At 39.4% G+C, this 16894-nt stretch overlaps 1 long non-coding RNA gene across 6 annotated transcripts in view; it reads right to left on the minus strand.

Moving 5' to 3' along the window:
- Positions 1-16894, minus strand: part of LOC149119694 (uncharacterized) — a 91694-nt gene that overhangs the window by 16926 nt on the left and 57874 nt on the right. The window contains exon 3 of one of the 6 annotated variants that reach the window (XR_016227933.1): positions 1348-1568. The exons of 1 other annotated variant lie outside the window; for it this stretch is intronic. This is a non-coding gene — a long non-coding RNA (uncharacterized LOC149119694). Of the gene's footprint in view, positions 1-1347; positions 1569-13073; positions 13392-15158; positions 16544-16894 lie in introns of those variants that run through there. 4 more of the 6 variants (XR_016227936.1, XR_016227937.1, XR_016227932.1 and 1 more) reach the window with 4 other exon arrangements.

A 16894-nucleotide genomic window follows, 5' to 3' on the forward strand; every position in this document is an offset into this window, starting at 1 on the left:
GTCAGATGGCAGTGATATAATATATTCAAACTACTGAAGAAAAAAAAAACTACCAACCAAAAATATTATACCTGGTAAAAAGTGTCCTTCAAAAATGAAAGAGATTAGGCCGGCGCCGCGGCTCACTAGGCTAATCCTCCGCCTAGCGGCGCCGGCACACCAGGTTCTAGTCCCGGTTGGGGCGCCGGATTCTGTCCCGGTTGCCCCTCTTCCAGGCCAGCTCTCTGCTGTGGCCAGGGAGTGCAGTGGAGGATGGCCCAGGTGCTTGGGCCCTGCACCCCATGGGAGACCAGAAAAAGCACCTGGCTCCTGGCTCCTGCCATCAGATCAGCGCAGTGTGCCGGCCGCAGCGTGCCAGGCGCGGCGGCCATTGGAGGGTGAACCAACGGCAAAGGAAGACCTTTCTCTCTGTCTCTCTCTCTCACTGTCCACTCTGCCTGTCAAAAAAAAAAAAAAAAAAAAAAAAAAAAAAAAAAAAAAAGAAAGAGATTGGGGCCGGCGCTGTGGTGCAGTGGGCTAAAGCCCTGGCCTGAAAAGCGCTGGCATCACATATGGGCACCAGTTCTAGTCCCGGCTGCTCCTCTTCTGATCCAGCTCTCTGTTGTGGCCTGGGAAAGCAGTAGAAGATGGTTCAAGTCCTTGGGCCCCTGCACCCACGTGAGAGACCCAGAAAAAGCTCCTGGCTCCTACCTTCGAATCCGTGCAGCTCTGGCCGTTGTGGCCATCTGGGGAGTGAGCCAGCAGATGGAAGACCTCTCTCTCTCTATCTCTACCTCTGTAACCTTGTCTTTGAAATAAGTAAAATAAATCTTTTAAAGAAATGAAAGAGATTGGCACAGACATTTGGTAGCACAGGCTAAGACATTGCTTGAGACACCCACATCCCATATCAGAATGTCTGATTGGTATTCTGGCTCCACATCATATTCCAGTTTCCTGCTAATGCCACTGCCCCCCAGGCCCGAGATAGCAGTTGATAACTCAAGTATTTGAGTCCCTCATAGTCACAAGGGAAACCCAAATCGAGTTCCAGTTTCCTACTTTTGGCCTGGCCCAGCTCTGACTGTTGTGGCCATTCAGGAAGTAGACCAGTAGGTGGGAAAATAACGTGAAAATAAATTCTTTTAAGTTGAGAGAGACAAAGATTGTACCAGAAAACAAAAACAAAAACAAAAACTGAGGGACAACATTACCACTGGTAATGGTAATTTTTTAAATAATAAATGCTAAAAGGAGCTTTCAAGTTTAAATGAAAGTTTACTAAAGAGCAGTACAAAATTACATTAAATATAAAATCACTTGTAAAGATAAATGTACAGATGGATACAGAACACTGTAATACCAAAATAATGGGGGGGGGGAGAGAGAGAGAGAGAGAGAGAGAGAGAGAGAGAGAGAGAATGAATATCTTCCATCTACTGGTTCATTTCCCAGATGGTCGCAATGGCCAGGGCTTGGCCAAACTGAAACCAGGATCCAGGAGCTTCTTCCAGATCTCCAATGTGGGTTGCAGGGGCGCAAGCCTTTGGGCCATCTTTTGCTGCTTGTCCAGGAACATTAGCAGGGAGCTGGATCAAAGGGAAGCAGCTGCAGTGTGAACTGGGTGGCATATGGGATGCCAGTGTAGCAGGTAGCAGCTTTACCCACTATGCCATAACTCTAGCCCCTCTAGTATAAATTTTAACAGACAAAACTGCTAAAGTAACTATACAAATAAATTATGTTAATATATACACAATATAAAAATGTGAGTTGTTACATGAATAAAGTGTGGGGAGGACAAACAACACTATAACATTCATGTATGCATTTGGGAAATTAGTACCAACTTGAAATAGACTATAATAACTATAGGACATTTTTTCTAAGCCCCATGGTAAGTACACACACACGCACACACACAAGCTATGTAAAATACACAAAGGAAAAGTGAAAAGAATTAAAATGCATCAATATAAAAAAATGAAACATAAAGGAAGACAACAAGAGGGAGGAAAGGGGAAATAAATGAGAGAGGAAACACTTAACAAAAGGGAAATAGCAATTAATTCTCTATCAATAATCAGTTTAAATGTAAATGGGGGTCAGCATTGTGGCATAGAAAGTAAAACTGCTGCCTGCAATGCCAACATCCCATATGGGTGCCAGTTCATGTCCTGGCAACTCCATTTCCAACCCAGCTCCCTGCTAACACTCTGGGAAAAGCAGAGGAAAATGGCCCCAGTGTTTGGGCCCCTGCCACCCACAAGGAAGACTCAGAAGAAGATCCTGGCTTCTGGCTTTGTTTCAGCTCAGCTACAGCTGTTGCAGTCATTTGGGGAATGAACCAGTGGATGGAAGTGCTATCTCTCTGTCTCTCCACCCAGCCCCCCACCTCTCTATCTCAGACTTTGCCTTTCAAACAAATAAAAATACATCTTTATTTTAAAAAATGAATAACAATAAATGTAAATAGGTAAAATTCTCTAATTAAAAGATAAAAAGGTGAAAGCCACTATGGAAGTCAGTCTGGAGATTCCTCAGAAACCTGAAGATAACCCTACCGTTCGACCCAGCCATCCCACTCCTTGGAATTTACCCAAAGGAATTTAAATTGGCAAACAAAAAACGGTCTGCACCCTAATGTTTATTGCAGCTCAATTCACAATAGCCAAGACCTGGAACCAACCTAAATGCCCATCAACGGTTGACTGGATAAAGAAATTATGGGATATGTACTCTTTAGAATACTATACCGCAGTAAGAAACAACGAAATCCAGTCATTTGCAACAAAATGGAGGAATCTGGAACACATCATGCTGAGTGAAATAAGCCAGTCCCAAAGGGACAAATACCATATGTTCTCCCTGATCGGTGACAACTGACTGAACACCAAAAAGGAAACCTGTTGAAGTGAAATGGACACTATGGGAAACGGTGACTTGATCAGCATAGCCCTGACTGTTAATGAACAACTTAATACATTATCCCTCTTAGTAGTTTTTTTTTGTCTGTTCTACTTAATATGACTGGTTTAATTCTGTAATTAATACACAGTTATTCTTAAGTGTTGAAAATTAACTGAAATGTGATCCCTGTTAAACATAAGAGTGGGAATAAGAGAGGGAAGAGATGTATAATTTGGGACATGCTCAAGCTGACTTGCCCCAAATGGTAGAGTTAGAAACATACCAGGGGATTCCAATTCAATCCCATCAAGGTGGCATGTACCAATGCCATCTCACTATTCCAAGTGATCAATTTCAGTTCACAATTGATCATAATGAAAGGACTAAGAGTCAAAGGGAGCACATAAACAAGTCTAGTACCTGCTAACACTAACCGATAGAATAAATAAAGGGGAGAGTGATCCAACATGGGAAGTGAGATACTCAGCAGACTCATAGAATGGCAGATGTCCTAAATAGCACTCTGGCCTCAGAATCAGCCCTAAAGGCATTTGGATCTGGCTGAAAAGCCCATGAGAGTATTTCAGGCATGGAAAGCCAAGACACTCTGGCAAAAGATCTCTGTGAGTGAGATCCCAGTGGAAAGAACAGGTCTTCAAAGAAGGAGGTACCTTTCTCTGAAGGGAGGAGAGAACCTCCACTTTGACTATGACCGTGTCTAAACAAGATAAGAATCGGAGAACTCAGAGGGCTTCCATAGCCTTGGAAACTCATGACTAGAGCATAGGGAGATTACTGATGCCATAGACAGGAGTGTCAATTTGTAAAGTCAACAACAGGAGTCACTGTGCACTTACTCCTCATGTAGGATCTCTTTCCTTAATGTGCTGTGCATTGAGATTTAATGCTATAACGAGTACTCAAACAGTATATTTCACTTTGTGTTTCTGTGTGGGAGCAAACTGTTGAAATCTTTACTTAATGCATACTAAACTGATCCTCTGTAAAAAAAAAAAAGAAATTATCAATTCCCAACTTGACTCTCACTGGGATTAAACATGACAATAGGTCTGATCTGATTTCATCATCATTGAAAAAAAATCATCTATTATTTTTCACTTTATGTTTCTGTGTGGGAGCAAACTGTTGAAATCCTTACTTAATGTATACTAAGCTGATCTTCTGTATATTAAGATAATCGAAAATGAATCTTGATGTGAATGGAAGGGGAGAGGGAGTGGGAAAGGGGAGGGTTGTGGGTGGGAGGGACGGTATGTGGGGGAAGCCATTGTAATCCATAAATCGTACTTTGGAAATTTATATTCATTAAATAAAAGTTAAAAAATATAGAAAAAAAGATAAAAAGGTGACTATATGGGGCTGGTGTTATGGCGTAGTGGATAAAGCCACTGACTGCAGTGCCAGCATCCCATAGAGTGCTGGTTCAAGTCCCAGCTGCTCCACTTCTGATCCTGCTCTCTGCTATGACCTGGGAAAGCAGTGGAGGATGGCCCAAGTGCTTGGACCCCTGAACTCACGTGGGAGATCCAAAAGAAGCTCCTGGCTCCTGGCTTTGGATCAACCTAGCTCTGCTGTTGCAGCCATCTGGGGAGTGAACCAGCAAATGGATGACCTCTCTCTCTCTCTCTCTCTCTCTCTCTCTCTGTCTTTCCCTCTCTCTGTTTGTAACTCTTCCTCCAAAATAAATAAATAAATAAATATTTTTCAAAAGTGACTATATGGATTAAAAACAAGATATAACTATATGCTTTTTAAAAAGACTCACTTTAGATATAATTATTACATACATGGGCTGAATGTGAGGAGATGGAAAAACAAATACACATGTTGGCCAAAGGTAGCGGGGGTTGCTACACTTATATCAGACAAAATGGACTTTAAGTCCAAAAAAATTTCAAAAGAAGCGAAGAAAGATATTATATAATGTGAGAATCAATTCACCAGGGGGACAAGCAGGCAAACAGAGCACCTTAATATATAAAAACAAAAGCTGAGAAAACTAAAGGAGAAATTCACAAAATATTTCCTTTTAACAGCACATGAACACAGAAAACTGACAAGGAAATAGTGGACTTTGGCTCAACTTTAGATCAAATAGTCATAACAGACATAAAATAAGGGACTTAAAAATGCATGAAAAACTGTAGTTTAAAATAAGTTTATGAAAAAATAAGTTTATTTTGATGCAAAAAATTTTAAGTCCGTTCATACAATGGTCTTAAAATGTTCATGGCATATTATTAAAAATCTATCTGTGTAAATTACAGAGTTCAACCAATAGTATTAACTAGAACAAAAAAAATACTAAAAGGGATAAAGTATTAAATTGTACATCAACAGTCAGGACAAGGGCTGATCAATTCACTGTTTCTCATAGTGTCCATTTGTTTAAATTTAACTGAAAAGTGATCCCTGTTAAATATAAGAGTGGGAATAAGAGAGGGAGGAGATGTATAGTTTGGGACATGCTCAAGCTGACTTGCCCCAAATGGTAGAGTTAGAAACATACCAGGGGATTCCAATTCAATCCCATCAAGGTGGCATGTACCAATGCCATCTCACTAGTCCAAGTGATCAATTTCTGTTCACAATTGATCATACTGATAGGTCTAAGAGTCAAAGGGATCACACAAACACAACTAGTGTCTGCTAATACTAACTGATAGAATAAAAAAGGGAGAGAACGATCCAACTTGGAAAGTGGGATACACAGCAGACTCATAGAATGGCAGATGTCCTAAATAGCACTCTGGCCTCTGAATTAGCCCTTAAGGCATTGGGATCTGGCTGAAGAGGCCATGAGAGTATTTTAGGCATGGAAAGCCAAGACACTCTGCGAAAAAAAAAATCTAAATCAAAGAAGGAGGTACCTTTCTCTGAAGGGAGGAGAGAACTTCCACTTTAACTATGACCTTGTCTAAATAAGATCAAAGTTGGCGAACTAAAAAGGCTTCCATAGCTTTGGCAACTCATGACTAGAGCCTAGGGAGATTACTGATGCCATAAAAAGAGTATCAAATTGTTAAGTCAACAACAGGAGTCACTGTGTACTTACTCCTCATGTAGGATCTTTGTCCTTAATGTGTTGTCCAATGTGAATTAATGCTATAACTAGTACTGAAACAGTATTTTACACTTTATGTTCTGTGTGGGTGCAAACTGATGAAATCTTTACTTAATATATACTAAACCAATCTTCTGTATATAAAGAGAATTGAAAATGAATCTTAACATGAAAGGAATGGGAGAGGGAGCGGGAGATGGGAGGGGTGTGGGTGGGAGGGAAGTTATGGGGGGGAGCCATTGTGATCCATAAACTGTACTTTGGAAATTTATATTTACTAAATAAAAGTTTAAAAAATCTACCTGTGGATTTTTAATTTTTTTGCACTACAATGTACTTATCTTTTAATTCCACAAGCTTTGTGAAGTACCCTCATACACAGGATATTCCACATAATGCCAGCAAAATATGCTCTCTTCTCAAGTGCACATAGAACTTTCTGCAGGATAAGTTACATTGTACACTTCAAAACAAGTCTTAACAAATTTAAGATGACTGAGAATACTAAGTATCTCTCTCTCTCTTTTTTTTTCCACAGTCAGAGTTAGACAGTGAGAGAGAGAGACAGATAGAAAGGTCTTCCTTCCGTTGGTTCACCCCCAAAATGGCTGCTACGGCCAACGATCCGAAGCCAGGAGCCAGGTGCTTTTCCTGGTCTCCCATGGGGTGCAGGGCCCAAGCACCTGGGCCATCCTCCACTGCCTTCCCAGACCACAGCAGAGAGCTGGACTGGAAGAGGAGCAACCGGGACAGAATCTGGCACCCCAACTGGACTAGAACCCGGGGTGCCAGCGCCACAGGTGGAGGATTAGCCTAGTGAGTCGCAGCGCCAACCTAAGTATCTCTTTTGATCATAATGAAATGAAACTCGAAGTCAGTATCAGAATGAAAACTGGAAAATTCACAAGTACAATGAAACTAAACGAAACATCCTGAACAAATTGACCAGACAGTAAGTCAAAAAAAAAAAAAAAAGAACTTAGAATATCTTGAGGCAAATGAAAATGGAAATACAACATAGCAAAACTAATAAGATGCAAAATTAGCAGTGATAAGAGAGAAGTTCATGGTGATAGAGGCCTAAATTAAATAGAAGAAAGATCTAAAAATTACCCTTACTTTACATCTTAAGGAGCTAGAAAAAAAGAACATATTCTGTACAAAGTTAACAGCAGGGAAGAAATAATAAAGATTAGAGGAGAACCAAACAAAATAGAGAATAGAAAAACAGTAACAATGAATCAATGAAACTAATATTGATTTTTTTAAATGTAAACAAAATTGACCTTTTAGATTAAAAAGAAAAAGAGAAAATACGAAAATAAATCTATAGTGAAATAGGAGACATTACAAACGATGAAAAAAATTAAAAGGATTATAAGAGGTATTATGAATAAATATATGCCAACATATTTGATAATCTGATAGAAATTAATAAATTCCTAGAAGCCTAGTTACCAAGGCTGAGTTATGAATAAGTATAAAACCTAAACAAACCTATAATTAACGAGGCAATTGAATCAGTATCAAAAACCTATCAACAAAGAAAAGCCCAGAACCAGATTGCCTCACTCGTGAATTCTTTTAGATATTTAAAGAATAATTGAACCATCCTTTTCAAACTCTTCCTAAATATTGAAGAGGAGTGAATACAATCAAATTATTTTGAGGGCAACATTACCCTGATACCAAAGCCAGAAAATGACAATACAAAGTTAAAAACTATAGACCAATATTCACAGTGAACGTAGGTCCCAACGCCTCTAAAAATACTTTTCATGTGCATTCAACAGCACACTAAAAGATCATATACTACAACAAAGTGGCATTTATTTCAGGGATGCAAGAATCAGTCACATTCCAATAATATGATATACCACATTAATAGAATAAAGAACAAAATCATATGATCATCTCAATAGATGTAGAGAATGTACTTGACAAAATTCAACAGTTTTTCATGATCAAAACATGATAAAAATAATCAGCAAATTAGGAAAATTAATTACATCAACTTAATAAAAAACATCATATACAAATGGCCTATGGCAATATAGCATCATGCTTGATATTAAAAGGTGAAAACCTGTGCTTTCTGATAGAAAACAAGTCAAGGAGTATCATTCTCATCACTTACATTCAACATACTACTTGCAGATTTTGCTGGAGAAATTAGACAAGAAAAAGAAACAAAAAGCATCCAACTCAGGGAAAAAAATACAATCAACTGTTTGTAGATGACATGATTTACATGCAGAAAATACTACTCTACCAAAAAAAAAAACTGTCAGAACTAAAAAACAAATTGTAGGATACAAGACCAACATTGAAAAGTCAATTTTCTGTGTATTCACAAACAATGAATAATACAAAAAAGAAGTAAAACAACCTCAATTACAATAGCATAAAATATAGGAATAAACTAAACTAAGGAGATGAGAGACTTATACTCTGAAAATTATAAAATATTGCTGAAAGAACTTAAAGATACAAATAAATGTGAAGGAATCCCATGTTCATGGATTGGAAGGCTTGCTAATATTAAAATATTAAACATTAGTGGCCTGCATTGTGGTGTAGCAGGCTAAGTCCCCATCTGCAACACTGGCATCCCATATGGGTGCCAGTTCAATTCATGGCTGATCCACTTCCAATCCAGCTCCCCTGTTAATGCACCTGAGAAAAGAGCAGAGGATGGCCCGAGTGCATGGACCCCTGCACCCATGTGGGAGATGCAGAAGAAACTCCTGGCTCCTGGTTTCATGACCCAGCCCCAGGCCATTGTGGCCATTGGGGGAGTAAAGCACCAGATGGAAGATCTGTCTCTCTGTCTCTCCTTCTCTCTCTCTGTAACTATGCCTTTCAAGTAAACAAAATAAATATTAAAAATTTTATGAAAATATTAAATCCTAAAATATCTAAGCAATCTAAGAGTCAATTAAATCTCTATCAAAAATCTCAGTGGTATATTTCCATAGAAATAGAGAAAGCGCCGGCGCCGCGGCTCACTAGGCTAATCCTCCGCCTAGCGGCGCTGGCACACCGGGTTCTAGTCCCAGTCGGGGCGCCGGATTCTGTCCTGGTTGCCCCTCTTCCAGGCCAGCTCTCTGCTGTGGCCAGGGAGTGCAGTGGAGGATGGCCCAGGTGCTTGGGCCCTGCACCCCATGGGAGACCAGGAAAAGCACCTGGCTCCTGGCTCCTGCCATCGGATCAGCGCAGTGCGCCGGCCGCAGCGCGCCGGGTGCGGCGGCCATTGGAGGGTGAACCAACGGCAAAGGAAGACCTTTCTCTCTGTCTCTCTCTCTCTCTCTCACTGTCCACTCTGCCTGTCAAAAAAAAAAAATAGAGAAAGAAAATTCTATACTTCATATGGAATCACAAAATTTATCAAATATATAAAGCAATATTGAATTAAAGACACAAATCTAGAATAACACATTTCCTGATTTCAAGTTAATGTAAAACTATAGAAATTAAAATAGCATGAAGACAGACATATAGACCAGTGGAATAAAATAGAGATATAAGAAACACATCCACTCTCATAGTAAACTGATCTGTGACAAGTATGCCAAGAATTCATAATGAGGAAAAGATTTCATTGTCTATAAATTGTGTTGGGAAAACTGGATATCCATATGTAAAAGAATTATATTAGAATATTTTCTTATACTATACAGCAAAAAGTCAACTAAAAATGAATTAAATCTTAAGCATATGAATTGAACGTAAATTTCTAGAAGAAAACATAGGAAAAGCTCTCCTTGATATGACATTAAAAGCACAAGCAATGAAAGTAAAAATAGGCAAGCAAAACTACCATACAACCCAGCTATACCATTCCTTGGAATTTACTCAAAGGAAATTAAATTGGCAAATAAAAGAGCTCTCTGCACCTCAATGTTTATTGCAGCTCAATTCACAATAGCTAAGACCTGGAATCAACCTAAATGCCAATCAACAGTAGACTGGATAAAGAAATTAGGGATATGTACTCTATAGAACACTATACAGCAGCAAAAAAAAAAAATGAAATCCAGTCATTTGCAACAAAATGGAGGAATTTGGAAAACATCATGCTGAGTGAAATAAGCCAGTCCCAATGCAACAAATATCATATGTTCTCCTTGATTAGTGACAACTAACTGAGTACCAAAAAGGAAATCTGTTGAAGTGAAATGGATACTATGAGAAACGGTGACTTGATCAGCCCTTGTCCTGACTGTCAAGGAACAACTTAATACTTTATCCCTTTTAGTATTTTTTTTTGTTCTACTTAATACTATTGGTTGAACTCTTTAATTAGCACACAATTATTCTTAGGTGTTTAAATTTAACTGAAAAGTGATCCCTGTTAAATATAAGAGTGGGAATAAGAGAGGGAGGAGATGTACAGTTTGGCACATGCTCAATCAGACTTAACCCTAATGGTAGAGTTAGAAATGTGCCAGGGGATTCCAAAAAAAAAAAAAAAAAAATGACCTAAATGAAAGATCTCTGTGAGTGAGATCCCAGTGGAAATAATGGGCCATCAAAGAAGGAGGTACCTTTCTCTGAAGGGAGGAGAGAACTTCCACTTTGACTATGACCTTGTCTAAATAAGATCGAAGTCGGTGAACTCAAAAGGCTTCCATAGTCTTGGCAACTCATGACAAGAACCTAGGGTGATTACTGACGCCGTAAATGTCAATTGTTAAATCAACAGCAGGAGTCACTGTACACTTACTCCCCATGTAGGATCTCTGTCCTTAATGTGTTGTACAATGTGAATTAATGCTACAACTAGTACTCTAACAGTACTTTATACTTTGTGTTTCTGTGTGGGTGCAAACTGTTGAAATCTTTACTTAGTATATACTAAGTTGATCTTCTGTATATAAAGATAATTGAAAATGAATCTTGATGTGAATTGGATGGGAGAGGGAGCGGGAGATGGGATGGTTGCAGGTGGGAGGGAGGTTATGGGAGGAAAAGCCGCTATAATTCAAAAGTCATACTTTGGAAATTTATATTTATTAAATAAAAGTTAAATAAAAACTACATCAAACTAAATAGCTTCTGCATAGCACACGAAAGAATAGAAATAAACATCAACATAGAGAATGGTAGAAAATATTTGCAAACCATATATCTGGTATCTAAATTATATAAGGTAATCCTACAAGTCAATAGCCAGAAATAAATAACCCAATTAAAAATGTGCAAATGACTTGAATAGATATTTCTCCATAGTATCCATACAAATGACGTAGAGATATATGAAAAAATAGTCAGCACCACAGATCATCAAGGAAATGCAATTCAAAACCACAATAAATATTACCTCATACCTGTTACAATAGCTATTATTAAAAACTAACAAACAAAAGATGTGGTAGTGAGGATGTGAAGAAATTGGAACCAATGTACACTGTTGGTTGTAATGCAATATGGCACATTCACTATTGAAAACAATATGGAGGTTATTAATGAAATTAAAAAATGGAACTATCATATGACTTAGCAACCCTGTTTCTGGATATATTTCCAAAAGTATTAAAATCAGAATATGAAAGAGATATTAACACACCTCTGTTCATCGCAGCATTATTTATGGTAAGCAAGATGTGGAAATAGTCTAGATACTAATTTATGGATGAGAGAATAAAGAAAATGTGGTATGTACTAACAGTGAACTATGATTCAGCCTTAAAAAAACAAGGAAATCCTAGCAGTTATAACAACATGGAGGAACCTTAAGGAGATTAAGTTCAATAAGCCAGTCTGGGGTGGGTGCTTTGGCTTAGCAGGTAAACCTGCCGCCTACAGTGCTAACATCCCATATGGGCGCCTGTTCAAGTCCTGGCTGCTCCGCATTCGATCCAGCTCTCTGCTATGGCCTGGGAAAGCAGTAGAAGATGGCCCAAGTCTTGGGCCCCTGCACTCATGTGGGAGACCCAGAATCAGCTCCTGGCTCCTGGCTTTGGATCAGCCCAGCTCCAGTTGTTGCAGCCAATTGGGGAGTGAACCAGGGGATGGAAGACCTCTCTCTCTCTCTCTCTCTCTCCCTCTCCCTCTCCCTCTGCCTCTGCCTCTCCTCTCTCTGTGTAACTCTGACTTTCAAATAAATAAATTTCCTTTAAAAAAGCTAAATAATCCAGTCACAGAAATACAAATCCTGTGTTATTTCATTTATATAAGGTATTTAAATTAGTCAAACTCATAGAAGCAGAGTAGATTGGGGATTACTGGATCTATGGGGAGGGGAAAATAAGAGTTGCTGTCCAGTGCCTGTAAAATTTTAGTTATGCAAGATGAATAAATTCTATAAATTTTCTGTAAAATATTGTTCCTGCAATTAATAATAGTGTCATTTGCATTTAAGTATTTGTTGAGAGTAGATCTTATGTTTGATGTTTTCACTATAATAAAATTACAATGAAAAAATACTCACATAATATTGTTTCTATAATAACGTGTAAAATAATGAGATCTTGCAACATGGCTTAGTGCAGGCTTCTGTAATAGAATATCATTGATCAGATGGCTTATAAACAACAAAAACTTATTTCTCAAAACTCTGGAGGCTGGAAGTCTGAGATCAGGATGTCAACATGGTGAAGGTCCTATTCCACCTTGTAGACTTCCTAACTTCTCCTACTGTCATGTGTTGGAAAAAGAACTAGAGAGCTTTCTAGCTTTTTTTCTTTCTTAGATTTTTATTTATGAGGGCTCCATCTCATGACCTAATTACCTCCTATAGACTTCCACTTCCTATTTTCATCACCTTATTGGATAGTATTTTAAAATAAAAGAGTTGAGGAACAAAATCATTCAGTCATAACACAGTAGGTATGTAAAATACAGTACTTCTAAAGCAATGGGAAATATAAGCAACATTTTGATGTCTGCAACAAGCATAGTATTTTTTCAAATCATATGAGTTTTATATGTGACAAAATCACAGATACAACTGCTACTATTGTGTTTTGTGGCCCACATTTACAAGTGAAAAGACAATTTTGGTTTGAGATTGGTAAAATTAAAGATGTAATTTTAATTTATTTTTTCCAAAATAAATATTTTATTTAAGGAATACAGATTTTGTGCATTTCATAAGTACAATTTTAGGAATATAGTGGGACTGGCGCTGTGGTGCAGTGGGTAAACCACCGCCTGCAGTGCTGGCATCCCGTGTGGGCACTGGTTCTAGTCTCGGCTGCTCCACTTCCAATCCAGCTCTCTGCTGTGGCCTGGGAGGACGGTAGAAGATGGCCCAAGTCCTTGGACCCCTACACCCGTGTGGGAAACCTGGAAGAAGCTCCTGGCTCCTGGCTTCACATCGGCCCAGCTCTGGCTGATCTGGGGAGTGAACAAGTGGGTGGAAGACCTCTCTCTCATTTTCTCTGCCTCTTCTTCTCTCTCTGTATAACTCTGACTTTCAAATAAAATAAATATTTTTTAAAAAAGGAATATAGTGATTCTTCCCACCATACCCGCCCTCCCTCCCATACTCCCACCCCTACTCCTTCTCCCTCTCCCATTCCCAGTTCCCATTTTCCACTAAGATCCATTTTCGATTAACTTTATACACAGAAGAACAACTCTATACTAAGTAAAGAGTTCAACAATTTGCATGAAAAGAAAACTGTTCCTCAACAGTTGAGACAAGGACTGTTCAAATTCATTGCATCTTGAATTTAATTTATTTTTATTTTTTTATTTTTTTACAGGCAGAGTGAACAGTGAGAGAGAGAGACAGAGAGAAAGGTCCTTCTTTGCCGTTGGTTCACCCTCCAATGGCCGCTGCAGCCGGCGCGCTGCGACCAGCGCACCGTGCTGATCCGATGGCAGGAGCCAGGTACTTCTCCTGGTCTCCCATGGGGTGCAGGGCCCAAGTACCTGGGCCATCCTCCACTGCACTCCCTGGCCCAGCAGAGAGCTGGCCTGGAAGAGGGGCAACTGGGACAGAATCCGCCATCCCAACCGGGACTAGAACCTGGTGTGCCGGTGCTGCAAGGCGGAGGATTAGCCTAGTGAGACGCGGCGCCGGCCTTGAAGTTAATTTCACTTCTCTCTTTTTTTTTAGAAACTTAATTAACTTTAAAGAAACACCCAAGAATGATTCATCTTTTTGGAGCACTTACACATAACTATAATCCAACTCTTTGAGGACAGTGGTCCTGCATGGGAAGTTAGTGCACAGTGACTCCTGTTGTTAATTTAACAATTAACACTCTTATGTATGACATCATTGATCACCCAAGGCTCTTGACATGAGCTGCCTAGGCTATTTGAATCCATAAACTCCGTCAGTATTTAGACAAGACCATAAACAATGTAGAAATTCTCTCCTCCCTTCAGAGGAAAGTACATCCTTCTTTGATGACCACTTCTTTCCACTGGGGTCTCATGCACTGAGGTCCTTCATGTAGGGCATTTTTTCCCACTGTGTCTTGACTTGCCATGCCTGAAATGCTCTCGTGGGCTTTTCAGGCAGACCAGAATGCCTTAAGGGCTGATTCTGAGGTCAGAGTGCTACTTAAAGCCATAATTTTAATTTTTAAAAAATGTATGGATCTTCTAAATTTTATCCTTAGATATCCTTGAATGATCTATGGAATTCTGGTTAAAAAACTTGGATGTGGAAGAGAAACAATATAGAAAGGACCTTGATGTGTCAATAAGCACAGGGAGGAGAGATGCACATTGAACTAAAATGCTTATCTCAGAAGATTAGGTGATAAAGAATAAATTTCTACCTCTTTTAATGACCTGATTTATTACTAGATACATTTTTATTAAGCAACCTAGCTATATTAATCAACTCAGGCCACTCTAACAAACTACAGTAGATAGGATGGCTTAGGAAACAGAAGTTTATTTTCTCAGTTTTGGAGGCCACAAAATATGGCTGCAGTGCTGGCAAATTCTGTTTCTGGTGTGGGCTCTCTTCTTGGCTTGCAGATGACCAACTTTGCATTATGTTTGCACAGGACTTTTACATGTGTTTTTAGGTAGAGGAGGGAGAGAGAGAGAGAGAGAGAGAGAGAGAATAATAGCAAGTGAAAGAGAGGGAGGAGAAGGGGAGGATGGGAGGAGGAGGAGGAGGGAAAGGGAAAGGGGGGGAGAGAAAGAGAGAGAGATAGAGGAATTCTATCAGATCAGAGCTCCACTCTTGGTGACCTTATTTAATCTTGGTTACTACCTTATTCCAAATACAGCCACACTGGGGGATAGAATGTTAACATATTACTATTAGGGATACATGTATGTCCAGTTCATAATACTAGCCTTAATCAAGTAATGCAGAAACTGCTAGCAGTACTGGGGATGTTGTAGACTTGATTTTCCAGGAACCAGACCCTGAGAGGGAGATTATAATACAGGATACTTATTAGGGCGTGCCCTTGGAATTGATGTCTGCAGAGGTGAAGGGAAGGAAGGAAAAATGGGCAGAGGTAGAAGTCAAGCTGAAATGCAAGCCTAACACCAACAGCCACCTCTAGGAGAGCTATATAGGAAATCTGGAGTGAAAATTGACAGTCATATTTGTTCTGCATTAGTCTGGGCCTTCACAAATCTGCTTTGATCAGTCATTGACTATGAGCTTACCAGAAAACGTCATTACCTAGGGCAAGACATCACTACAGATGAGGCAGCCCCTGAAGGGATTAAAAGTCGAATACTCTCTGTTGCCAGGATCTCTAGTATCTACAAAAATTCTTTTCTTGAAAAGGATTCAGTATGGCACACCTTCACGTATAATGTAGTCACCTCCTTGTGTTGCTGAAATCTATTTTTTAAATAAAAATCTGTGTAGCAGCTTCTCTGGGGTTCTTGTGAATCTTTTTTTCTGAGGGAAGCATCAAAACATTTTGTAGAATGAACTACAGCTTCTGTTGTGGCGGCTGGTCTCCATTGCACTGCAGATACTCTTCACCTCTCCCCCTCCACCATCCATTCTGGATTCCCCTTCATTCTAGATTCAGTTGGTCTTCATAGCATACCTGATGACATGACTGGCTACTATAGTCTTCTGTAGCCAAAATTACTGCACTTGTCCACTTCCTATCAAAATTGTATAGTACCAAAAAACATTCATATAGATCATTTGGGTGTCAAACATATTTTCGTTTGTCCCTGTTTTGTAGCAATATCTCTTCTTCCTCCTGTTGACTGAAGTCAATTAGTCCTGTCTAAATGGTGTAGTAAAGAGTCTGGCTCAAGAGGCAGGTGTTGTGTCACAGTAGGTTAAGCTGCTGCTTGGGACTCCCATATCCCATATCGGAGTGCTAGTTCAAGTCCCAGCTATTCTTCTTGGCTTCTTTTCCCTGAACACAAGGATTACAAACTCTCTAGGAAGCAGCCATTTCATTCACAGCACAAGAGAATTCTTGCTGAATTTAACAGCATAAGTGTTTGTCCTCTGGTGAGTACCAGCTACATCTCAACAGAACCCAGAATTGTGGTGACAGGAAGCAAAGTCCCTCAGTGGACCATCGGGAGTACTGTGACTGTGACCACTCTTTTTTCCATCCAATGCTTCAGGAACCCCTGAATTCACCCTGTGCACTCATCATACCAGTACTAGGATGCAAAATGACAGAAACGGACTAATATCAGCTTGCATAGTCATTTTGTCTACTTGGTTATTTACTGTCTTTTTATATGGTACATGTTTTTGGTGGGTACTAGAATATTAACTTAGTCTACTTGTGGTGTTATAACAAAAGTCCTCAGCCTGAGTAATTTAGAGACAAAAGAAACATTTCTTATAGTTCTGAAGGTTGGGAAGTCAAGGTCAATGTCCTAGCAAATTTGGTTTCTGATGAAGGCTAATTTCTCATAGTTCCTGCTGTCTATGTTCCCTCATGGTAGAAGAGATGGAAGGGCAGGAGAATGCAATGCACCCATCAAACTTGAGAGCCCTTTTATAAG

The sequence above is a fragment of the Oryctolagus cuniculus genome, chromosome X (genome assembly GCF_051225735.1).
Source record: "Oryctolagus cuniculus isolate XC-2025 breed Fujian yellow rabbit chromosome X, ASM5122573v1, whole genome shotgun sequence".
Lineage (NCBI taxonomy): Eukaryota > Metazoa > Chordata > Mammalia > Lagomorpha > Leporidae > Oryctolagus > Oryctolagus cuniculus.